We start from the raw sequence: 12500 nt of genomic DNA on the forward strand, positions 1-12500 counted from the left end.
ATAATGGTTAAACACATAACAAGCTATAAATATTGATCTAATAATGGGTTTCTAATCGGGCAATAGCTTAGGTTCTGGAACCGTAAGGAACATTTATTTATATAGAAGTGAGTAAAAGCAAATGAAACTAGTAAAGCATTAGTTTATTGCAAGTCTTGGGTAGTGCCATACCCTCTGTACTATGGTCTTCCACTGTCTTGGGTTAGAGTTCTCTCTCTTGGGGGTACACTCGGGCACACTATTCTATCTTATTTCTCTTCCTCTTGTTTCGTTAAAGTTTTTATAGTTTATATAGGAAATTTTTATTTTAATGTTGTAACTGTTCTTAAAATATTTAATTTTTCCTTGTTTCCTTTCTTCACTGGGCTATTTTTCCTGTTGGGGCCCCCGGGCTTATAGCATTCTACTTTTCCAACTAGGGTTGTAGCTTAGCAAATAATAATAATAATAATAATAATAATAATAATAATAATAATAATGCACAAAAGAAAGGTTTGAATCTAGGAGCTAAATCCCCACAGGGCATCGTTCGGAGGTTTTCTTTTAATAGCAAAGCCGCAGCAGCCTTCAGATAAAGCGAACTCTCGCAGCCAGGTTCCTGGCACCCAGTCCTTTGGGAGGGGAATTCGTTTAAGGGATTAGCAAGCAAACAAACACGTGAAATTCAGAAGCGTCTCGCGCAGTTGCCTCTTTTACGTGTACCGTCGCAAAGCTTAATTCTGGGGTAAACAAACAAACCAAAACATAGGAAACGTTCTGAGGAGAAAGCTGGGATCTCGGCTTCAAAGGTTATTGAGGGCGCGTAGGCTGAAGGGACAGTCATGATAGCAGAAGGCTCTGCAGAGGGTGAGATGCCGCCCGACCTATATCCGGCATCGCTATCAAACCTGCATTGGCTCAAGTAGACAGGCAGGCCATTAGGGGTCCAAGGCCCACACGTGGGTGGTGGGTCTTTGGTAGGGTGAGGGGAGTCTTGCGTTGAGGTAAAGTCATTTCGCCAGGAGAGACCATCCTGTGAAAGGGTGGAAAATAGAGTGCGAGAGAAAGAGGGTGGACAGGGCAAGGGAATTGCATTTATCACTGGCCTTTACTGGTGACCGTCTGAGGTCAAGGATAGAAGGTTCAGTGTGACGACGGTTTAAAGAGGTCGCGTCTAGTTTAACTCAAGGTTACAGTTTCGTCATGGGCGGAGGTGGATTTGTTTATGGTGTTGAGAAAGCGCCAGTCTTGCTAAAACATTTTATAGAAGAATTCAATGTCAAATTCAAATCTGTTTTTTTTTTCTTTTAATATAAAATAGCGAATGACGTAATAAACAAAAAATTACTGGTTTACAGAAAAAGGTAAGATGCATGGAAGGGTTTAATTTCAGATCGAAATCAGCTGTTTGTTTTTATGTATTTTGATAGAAGTTAATTGCTTAGATTCGAATGGAAACCAATTTTTCGATTTCTGAAAATCAAACTATGATTCTTGCAATAAGAATCCTTTTTTTTCAAAATGTCGAATTCGGTCATTCGAAAAGATCGATGATCTTTTTTTCTTCTTCTTCTCCAGACACGTTGACTTATTGTATGTCGGATCAAACAGTTTTTTTCTCCTTTTTTTTTTTTTTACATTTTTATTCCCCTACCGGCTTCTATTTTTTCGGTACATCTTTTCCAGAGTTGCATTTTTATTTTATAAACCGTTCCCTTCACTTTTCACTTTCCTCTTATCGTAATTAAATGCTGACGACGAGATTCACACTCCGAAGTCTTTGATCCTTGGGATGATGGTTCTTTTTCGTTTGATCGTTTTTTTTTATTTTTCAAATCTAATTACTTTTGCATAAAACACTCATTGTTAAAGGACCTAGTGTATGTGATATATATTGTCGGATAGCTTTCTGTTGCGTTTTAATTTTTCTGTTGGTAGCGGATTTGGCATAGAGTATGTTCACTTCAATACCCAGTATAAACTTTGTTCAACATTTGCTAAATATTATGTTGATGTGAACGACACACACACATAGACACACACGCACATACACACACACACACACACACACACACATATATATATATATATATATATATATATATATATATATATATATGTGCCATTCAGAAGAGTAAGGGAACACACACACACACACACACACACACATATATATATATATATATATATATATATATATATATGTGTGTGTGTGTGTGTCTGTGTATGTATGTATGTATGTATGTGTGTGTGTGCAGTGGCGTTGAACGAGCCTCATTATTATTTTATATATATATATATATATATATATATATATATATATATATACACATACATACATACATACATACATACATACCTACATATATATATATATATATATATATATATATATATATATATATATATATAGCGGCGCTGAACGGTCCATATTAGTTTCAATATCTGAGTTTGTAGTTAGATAAAAGCTTATTCATTAGACTTTGTCAAGTTAGACATTGAAAGAATACTCATATAAGGTATGAGAACGGTGTCTTGGTACTGGAATGAATCTTGTATAGAATGGAGGATGCCATTCGATGGGTAAATAGCACAAACAAAGTAACAAACAACATGGCAGTCAATGGTAACACTTAATTCTTCAAAAGTAGGCTGCTAAAGACTCGTAGGACGAGGATTACCTCTCGAGGCTAGGTGGTTTTTTTTTTTTTTTTTTTTTTTTTTTTTTTTTTTTTTGATGGTATACAAGTGTTATGAGTGTTATGACGGAAACAGTCACTCACACCAGTTTTCTTCTCTATCCCTTTGTCTCTTTACCCTAGCTTCAATTCACAACGGTTGGCTAACTAGTAACATAGGCACTGTACATAATTCACTGCCAAGGTGGACAGAGGAACGCTTCCAGCAGTTCCCCCTAGCCTTGCTTGCTGGAGAGAGAGAGAGAGAGAGAGAGAGAGAGAGAGAGAGAGAGAGAGAGAGAGAGAGAGAGAGAGAGAGAGAGAATGAATTAATGAAAGCGCGTAGCTGCATTATTTAATTTTGACCCTCTTTCAAACCAAAATGAATCAAGATTAGGGAAAACATTGAAAAGGAAGGATATCGCTTTTTTAATGAATCGGTTGCATATCAGGATGTGGTTACACATACACTTAAGGTTACTGTTGTAAAGAAAGGAGAGAATTGAATATCTGGGGACCTATGCTGAAGGGAAATGGGTTTAGTCATATATATATGACAGAAACTTACGGTCTATTAAATTTCTTATTCCTGATCTAGATATTAATCTCTGGCACCGTCGTTCAATTAGTTCATTATGCATGTTGCATAAGATTTTTCATAACTCTGACCATCCTTTACATTCAGATCTCCCTGGACAATTCTATCCTGTTCGTAATACTAGGCAGGCAGTTAATTCTAATAGCCAGGCCTTCTCCATCACGAGGCTCAATACTACGCAGTACTCTAGAAGTTTTATTCCAGCTGTTACCAAGTTGTGGAATGATCTTCCTAATCGGGTAGTTGAATCAGTAGAACTTCAAAAGTTCAAAGTTGGAGCAAATGCTTTTTTGTTGACCAGGCGGACATGAGTCTTTTATAGTTTATTTATGACATATTTGTTTTTGATGTTGTTAATAGTTTATATATGACATGTCTGTTTTGACGTTGTTACTGTTTTTAGAATGATTTATTGTTAATTTGTTCTCTTCATTTATTTATTTCCTTATTTCCTTTCCTCACTGGGCTATTTTTCCCTGTTGGAGCCCCTGGGCTTATAGCATCTTGCTTTTCCAACTAGGGTTGTAGCTTGGATAGTAATAATAATAATAATATATATATATATATATATATATATATATTATATATATATATATATATATATATATATGTATATATATATATACATACATACATACATACATACATACATACATATATACAAGTGTGTGTGCGTGTGTGTTTTTTAATTCTTTCATTAATTCTGTGCAATAAAAGTAAAATTGATATGTAATGATTACCATTTCTTCCGATGTATAATGATAATGATCATTATAATGTTTTCTTTGTTGAATGTAAGAACGACAAAAAATTCAGAAGCATTTGTTTTATCCCGTCATGTGGCATTCCTTAACAGTTTCTAGTTGCGTTGACATTCTCAGTAGCTAAAAATGCCATGTATAAAGTGTCAGATCTAATGGTATAATGCTTTCATGGAATGCTGGGGGGACAATAAATTGCTATGGATTTAAGAGCAGATGTTCAGAAATACTGCAAAGAGATGTGTTTGAGTCTTACATCTTCGGGGAAGCGAGCTTTATTTGATATAAATGCCAGGTTATTAACGATGAATGCTTTTAAAAGTAAATTTGTAGCTTTGTAGTGTATTTTTTTTAGATTTAGTTTTGATGATGATGACATTGATGCCGCTAACTTTTCATTTGCGTCGATATCGGAGTAAGAATTTCTTTCCATCTGTAAATCTATGAATAGGAACTCGTACGCCATCTGTTGGGCAATTAATCATCGATTCCATTTGGTGGAAATGATCCTAAGCGCCCAACTTCGCTTATTTTATGGGGTTTTGATCTATTTATCACCTCTTGGAGGATGTTTAATCCTTTGCTCTGCTTCACTGGGGGCAATTGGGGAAGTTGAAACCCCGGTGGAATGGTGCGTGTCCCATTTATTTGAATTATATATTTCCCCTGAAACGTTCTAATTCTAGCTCTGTCATATATTTGAAACCATATTTATTGCTCGTAAAATTACTCGTGCATCCATTTTGATTTGTTTAAATATTGTAAATCCCTCATAGACCATCTGTTATATAGTTGGTGATATTGCATGCTGGACCTCTTAAAGTTCATGTCACATTCAAGTGTGAATTTCGTTGTAGAGTTCGTAATGAGCACATTTTCCCGTGCCAGAAAAAATACATGTAAGGAAAAAAATGTTTTTTCGTGTGCTAATAAGCAGTGACATCAGAACAGTTATGTTTATTTATTTGTTATTTCCACTGTCATTTAGGGGTCCAACGAATTATGAATAAAACTCCTGTCGTGTCTCATTTTCCTTTTCCTCGTATGGGGGTGGTGTGTGGTTTCTGGTTTCGGCCATATTCGGGTGTTTGGTTATTTTCAAGTTTGTACTGTCTTTATTCGTCGTTTTCTATCTATCTATCTACCTTTATATATATATATATATATATATATATATATATATATATATATATATAATATATATATGTATGTATATGTATATTTATTATATATACATATGTATATGTATATATATATATATATATATATATATATATATAATATATATATATATATATATATATATATATATATATATATATGAACGTATGTGTGTACTGTATGTGTTGTTTCATTACCTCCGCCTAGGAGGTTATGAAATAGAATTTGTTTATTTGTCTGTGTTTCTGTCCCACTGTGGACAGGCTTACGTCAAAACTACTCCACGGATTTTGAAGACATTTCCACCACATATTGGTCTTAGGTCATGAACAACACCATTAAATTTGGAGATGATCCGGTTCCGGATTCTAGATCCGGATTTGCATTTTTCGCCATTTTAATGATAACGTCAAAACAAGTTGACGGATTTTGACGAAATTCTCACCACTTATAGATCATATGTCATACGACCCCATTAATTTTGGAGATGATCTTGATCCAGATCCGGATTTGCGGTTTTTGCCATTTTAAAGATAACGTCAAAACAAGTTGACGGATTTTGACGAAATTCTCACCACTTATAGATCATATGTCATACGACCCCATTAATTTTGGAGATGATCTTGATCCAGATCCGGATTTGCGGTTTTTGCCATTTTAAAGATAACGTCAAAACAAGTTGACGGATTTTGACGAAATTTCCACCACATATAGACCTTAGGCTATGGACGACTCTATTGACGTTTGGCGGAGGTCAGAAATCTCTGATTGCTCATGTTTCTTTCCATTTTATCTCAAATTCGACTTGCCTGCCCAAAAAGAATATTTTTAGTTAAAAAATCTATCCCAGAATTCTAAGCATGTTTTGTTTGTGTGCATTGTGTCCGTAATTTATGACCCGAATTCTGTACATACAAATCATGATTTTTATTTTCGATTTTCCTTCCGAGTATCGCAGTTCTCAATTAGGTTTCATATAATTCTTTAAGTGGCAAAGTATTTATGGCCCTTTCTCATCTATAATGTATTTGATGCAAACCAGACCATCCATTTGGAGAGCGCAATTGATGTGAGTACGGCCATAGGAACGCATGGCTATAAGAAAGTATGGTTGTATGGCTGTGAGAGGCACTTGCATGGAGAGTTCGCGATATCTTATCGCAGTTGAGGTCCCCCTCTCCTCTGCCATACTTGATTGGCTTATGTTTGACGTCTTTCCCCTTTTCTCGTTCTTTCTATTTATTGCATTGATTTCTTCCATGCAAATTGTATACAGAAAACAATCATATAGATTTACTCGATAATTTTCATATCCCAATTTGATCTCATTTAATTTTTTTTTTATTGTTTTCTTTTATTTTTTTCTAACAATTTAAGAAAAAAAGGGTTTTAGTTTCCCTTCAGTGAATGACTATCAGTGTCGAGTGGCTCATATTCTGTTTACAAAAGTCTTCTTTTATTTCCATTCTATTTTATCACATCATAAAAGCAGGCTTTATTTGAAGCTTAAGTTTCTTCAAGCATCTTGTTTTCTTTTTTATATATTATCGATTCATTTTAGCTTTCTTCAGCTATTCAGTTTGTTCTTATTATATGGCTGATTTCCCTTAGCATTTCCTTTTTTCATATGTAGGGTAGTTTTAAAAAACCTTTCACTCTATACTTCTTTAAAAGAACTCAACCACTTTCTCCTTTTGTCTAGATATGCTTCTTTCTATTTTTTATATTATTTTTATCGTTCACTAAAAAATCTGTCATATCCATCATATTTCCACCAACTTCGAAAAACCGATGCTATACGACAAAAGTAGTTCCGTCAGTCGCCGTCTCTTTATCCTCACGGACTTCATGGTGCAATTAACTTCGTACGTATGACTGATCCCTCCTCTTATCAAGGTCATCGTATATCAAGAACATTGGGAGACCGTCTCTCCCGCTCGAGCATTATCGGTCGTTAGTTCTCATAGCGTACTCACGTTTCAGTGTCTAATATCTCTCTCTCTCTCTCTCTCTCTCTCTCTCTCTCTCTCTCTCTCTCTCTCTCTCTCTCTCTCTCTCTCTCTCTCTCTCTCTCTCTCTCTCTTAGTAGTACTGACGATATTCTGCTTGTTTTCGAAGGGTTATGGACTGCAGTATTGCAAGAGCCCGCGTCTGGCCGGAAGAGCCAGGCAATATATAACGTCTTCTAAGGAAGTAAACCTGTTCTCAATCCCTGAGTTGGCCAAGGAAAAGAACAAAACCTATGCATTTCTGTTAACACCCTTCGTGCTTACGTTTACTAAACCGTTGAGTTATGTACGATTAATTGAATGCTGTTCGCCGGTGGGTGGGTGGGGAGGGCTGTGAAGAAATTCGAAGACGTGAGTAATTATTCTGTCAAAATGTATACCTTCATATAAATTAGGGAAAAATTACTTTGTGAGGCAATGCTTACTCCATGCGGCAGATACTCATAAGAGATTCCCTTTTTCTCAGCGCCTAAAAATCTCATGTTTCCCAACTATTTGTGCTCAAAAAGTCGTAAATCTTTTTCACTGGTAGTTCCTATTGACAGCTATAATCTCATAATGAAGTCGAATTAGCAAGTACGCAACTGACATTGGAAATATAATTGCAGAAATGGATTTAGGGAATTTGCTTATCTGTTGAAAACAGCGTTTTCATTGCAGTAAATGTAATTCCAGTTATAATTACTTTTGATGGTACTCCGTACCATAATTGCTCCAGCATGAATTGATCCTTGAATATCGTTTTAATGAACAACAGCAAGATATAATATTGTGTTAATATGTAAACACTGAAGTAGGATTTCGGTTTTTGAAATATATATTTATATGGTTATCGATTTTGCGTTATAAAAGAATACGGTTGAGCTACTGTAGTATTTACGCCTTTGACTATGTCAGTTGCATTGGAATTTTTATGAAACAAATATGGCAATCAATCAGTCAATCAATCCTCGCGTGAAAGTGTTTCGTACAAGATATTTTATATCGTAGGACTTGGTGGCATTTTGTTTTCTAATTCGAGTTGCTCTTTGGTGCGGGTGCAGTACTTAACCAAGAGCGTATATAGATTATTTTATTTTTTAAAAACAACCAATATGTGCAGAAAGGCTACTTAAGCTTGGAAACAGTGAAGTGTTTTTAAAGATTCAAGATCATAGAGTTTTATTTGTGTGATAAGTATGTGATTGGATGTTAAAACCATATTGCAAATATTTACAGCACCTTTATCTTGTAACACAAATGAAGGTCCAGAAACGGCGTATATGCCACTTCACCTACGCATAAACTGCGATAATAATAAATGTGCATAGTTGCGGGATTATTGGAAACCGTTTGAAGCAAGGCGAGCATGTTTCGATACATTTACGATGCCACAAAGACGTAGCTGCATGGAAAGTGCATATCCTTAGATGGCACTATCGACGTTTGGACAATATGCTTTGCAGATTGTTCAGAGATTGTAATATTTTTTTTATTTTTAAAGATTTGAATGATTTTAGTCTTTATTCCTCTGTTAAGGCGAGGACGTAGTTTGTGCAAAGCCGAGATTTCGGCAATAATATGATTTATTCGTAAAGGATGGTCATAATTTTCATTTGTCTTAACTATACTAAATCTGTGTTTGGATATCGGAAGCCATATTGTGATCTTAAGAGGGATTCAATACATTGAATAAAAAAATAAACCTTATGATGGTAAGAAATATTTTCTTGATACCATAGTGAACAAAAGAAAAAAAAATTACTTGACGCTTTAGGGAAAAGAAACTCCACAAAAGTAAGGAAGATCATGAAATTTTCCCGACAAAAGAAAGAAAGAGATTGAAATTTTTCCGACAAAAGTAAGAAAAAGAAACTTTACTTGGGTAAATATATTTACGGAGAGACTTTCCAGACTAAAAAATAAGAATGAGAGGAGACAAATTTTCATGACGCTAAATCAGTAAAGGAATATCCTAACGCAATTATTATTATTATTATTATTATTATTATTATTATTATTATTATTATTATTATTATTATTATTATTATTATTATTATTATTATTATTGTTATTATTATTATTTCCCAGACGCAAAGGTATGTAAGAGAAAAGGGTTTTCCCGAAGAAAAAGTATTAAATAGAAAGAGATTTTTGCGGCGGAAATTAAGAATAAAAAAAAACCGATTGTCATGACCATGTAGTAAGCGAGAAAGATATATCGGACGCTAAAGTAAAAATAAAGAGAATGTGATAATTAAGAACGTGAGATTTTCCGGGCGCAAAGATAGAAAGAGATATTTTCCTGACAAAATTAAGAGAGAGAGAGAGAGAGAGAGAGAGAGAGAGAGAGAGAGAGAGAGAGAGAGAGAGAGAGAGAGCCTTACCTTACCTTACCTTACCTTACCTTATTATTGCCTTATTTTTTGTTTGGGTTCCCCCAGGTCCCTCAGTGTGAGGACCTCGTATATCCACCAGAGAGTTGCTAATGCATCTTCCTGTGTATTTTGCATCTTCCAGTCTTGGATGGTCTGGGATGGTCTGAGAGAGAGAGAGAGAGAGAGAGAGAGAGAGAGAGAGAGAGAGAGAGAGAGAGAGAGAGAGAGAGAGATGCTGACGGCCAGAATTACTGGGACATTCTGAGCTAGGTATGTTCCAACTGCCTGTTGAATGCCATCCCAAGAAATCCGACTGGCCGCAAAGTTTCCTCGATATCGTTGTAGTTAATTCCTCCCAAGAATGGTAACTGAGTTAGTTCTCATGTAGCTGCAGAGCCTTGGTGAAGATACAGAGAGAGAGAGAGAGAGAGAGAGAGAGAGAGAGAGAGAGAGAGAGAGAGAGAGAGAGAGATTTTTGCATGTATGGTATGATTATAAAAGTTTCCTTTATTTTGAGCAATGGAAAACATTTTTAAATTGATTTATTTAGATTTCTTTTCATATATTTTAATATGATTATGGGCAAAATACTTCATATGTATATGATAACCATCAAGATTTCTTTTCATATATTTTAATATGATTATAAACAAAATACTGCATAAACATTATATGATAACCATCAAGATTTCTTTTCATATATTTTAATATGATTATAAGCAACATACTGCATAAACATTTTATGATAAGCATCAATCTAAATTGGGACAGCGTATGCCCCCCCCAAAAAAAAAAAAAGAAAAAAAAAAAACACCTTTGCTCGTCACTGGGTAGGAGTACTCTAACAACTGGGTCAACTATGGCAACCGTCTTCACCCCTTTGCATTTGACGAAGAACAGATTTTAGCTTTAATGGTATCGGGCCGATAGGTTGCGTTAATAATTTGATGAAGGGAAATGAAGAAAGAGGTATTTGGAGGGACTCGATTTAAGCTTTTGATACGGCAAACTGTAATGGACTATTCGATTTCATTGGGGTCAACAGAGATGGAAAAGCTCTTTTGGATAAGCCTGGATTCTAAGATTTATAATTCCTGTTGAACTTGTATGACAAGGAGGTCACGCATTACAAAGTACGAGGTCTAATATAGTTGATAATATGGGCCTTGTATGTTAGCCCAGTGAAGTGTAATATTTTTTTTTTTTTTTTTTTTTGCGATATCTTATATCTTTAGTACCTTAACCTCCTGAGATTTCTTTACGCCAATGTCTTAAATTCTGATTTGTGTATAAGTGGCCGATATTTTTGTCTTCTACTATTAATCAAGGATTTGTTATGGGTAGCATGATATGTATTCTTCGGTAATATTGATAATATGGTTGTTTTAGTCATTGTTATTATTTTGTTTTTTAATATTCATCTCGGCATAGATCACTAAGACTTACTTTCTGGGGATATTGGATGGGCTCAGGAAATTCTCTGTTAATTAGGAAAATAACATGGTTTTTTTAAGTTATAGGACTTTTTTTTTTATAATAAGAAATAACAGTTATGGAAAATTAACCCACCGAAAACATATACCTAGGGTTGTCATTGCAAAAATGGGATGGAAAGGAACAAAAATTAACATGATTTCTAGCTTGAAGCTTAATAAATCTGCAGAATTAAAGAACCTTAAAACTGAAAAGAATAAATCAGAGGGAACCAGGAGGAAATAATCAAAAGTGACAGGAACATAAAACGTCATCCTCTCGAAAAAGCAAAAAAAAAAAAAAAAAAAAATAAAAGAAAAGAAAAAAGAGGAAAAGGAAAAAGAAGAAAAAAGAAGAAAGGAAGGGAGGGAAACTGAGAGGAAAAGAAAGAAGGAAAGTGGATTTGGACAAAACGTGGAAATAGAACGACGACCCCAAACAGAGCCTGGGACAAATTGTCAGGGTCTCAAAAGGCGTTGGATGACGACCGAAGGTAATGACATTTTAGAATCATTTCCCGCTGATAGGCGAAGAATTGTTTGGGTCTTTTCTCACGCACCCGCATACTTGCATAATACACAAACATACGTGCTCACTTTCATGTTAAGGTGAGTACGTACGTAGTATCACTTCCAGCATACAGCCGGAGCAACGTTTTTGGTAGTCCTCACTTAGTCTGTTCATACATTTTCACACAATTATTAAGATGTCCACATATTTAAAACCTGTCTTGTTGAAAGAGTGAGAATTTTATGTTCTTTCAAACAAATACATATACACACACATACATACATACATACATACATACATACATGCAGCCAAACGTGGTTACACACACACATGTTATGAAAGTCCCACATACATGCAGAAATTGAGAACGCATATTACTCTTGGAAAGCTTATAATTTCTGTTCGATTCGTACATACACAAAATTAGACGGACACACACACACACACACACATATATATATATATATAATATATATAGTATATATATATATATATATATATGCGTATATATATATGCGCATATATATATATATATATATAGAGAGAGAGAGAGAGAGAGAGAGAGAGAGAGAGAGAGAGAGAGAGAGAGAGAGAGAGAGAGAAAGAGAGAGAGAGAGAGAGGCCTACTAGCAATTGCTGAGAGACAGAGAAAATATAGGAAATGTGCGTGGAAATTTTACCATATATACCGATGCACATGTACACAGATTATAAGAAAAGAACAAGTTTGGAAATCGGTCTTTAAGGTGATATTTCAAAATCTTTTTTTTATACGTAATTACGGTATATACACTTACAGACAGTGAGAGCCTATTTTCTTTTTAAATTTTCAATACCTATAATACACAAACACTAGAATAGGAAGAAAGCTTGGAAAATATGTAACAGACTTTGTATTTCACGTACACTACATACTTAGATGTTACTTACACGTACACGTTAGAAGATAACTAGAGAACTTAAAAATATCGAAG

The sequence above is a fragment of the Palaemon carinicauda genome, chromosome 11 (genome assembly GCF_036898095.1).
Source record: "Palaemon carinicauda isolate YSFRI2023 chromosome 11, ASM3689809v2, whole genome shotgun sequence".
Lineage (NCBI taxonomy): Eukaryota > Metazoa > Arthropoda > Malacostraca > Decapoda > Palaemonidae > Palaemon > Palaemon carinicauda.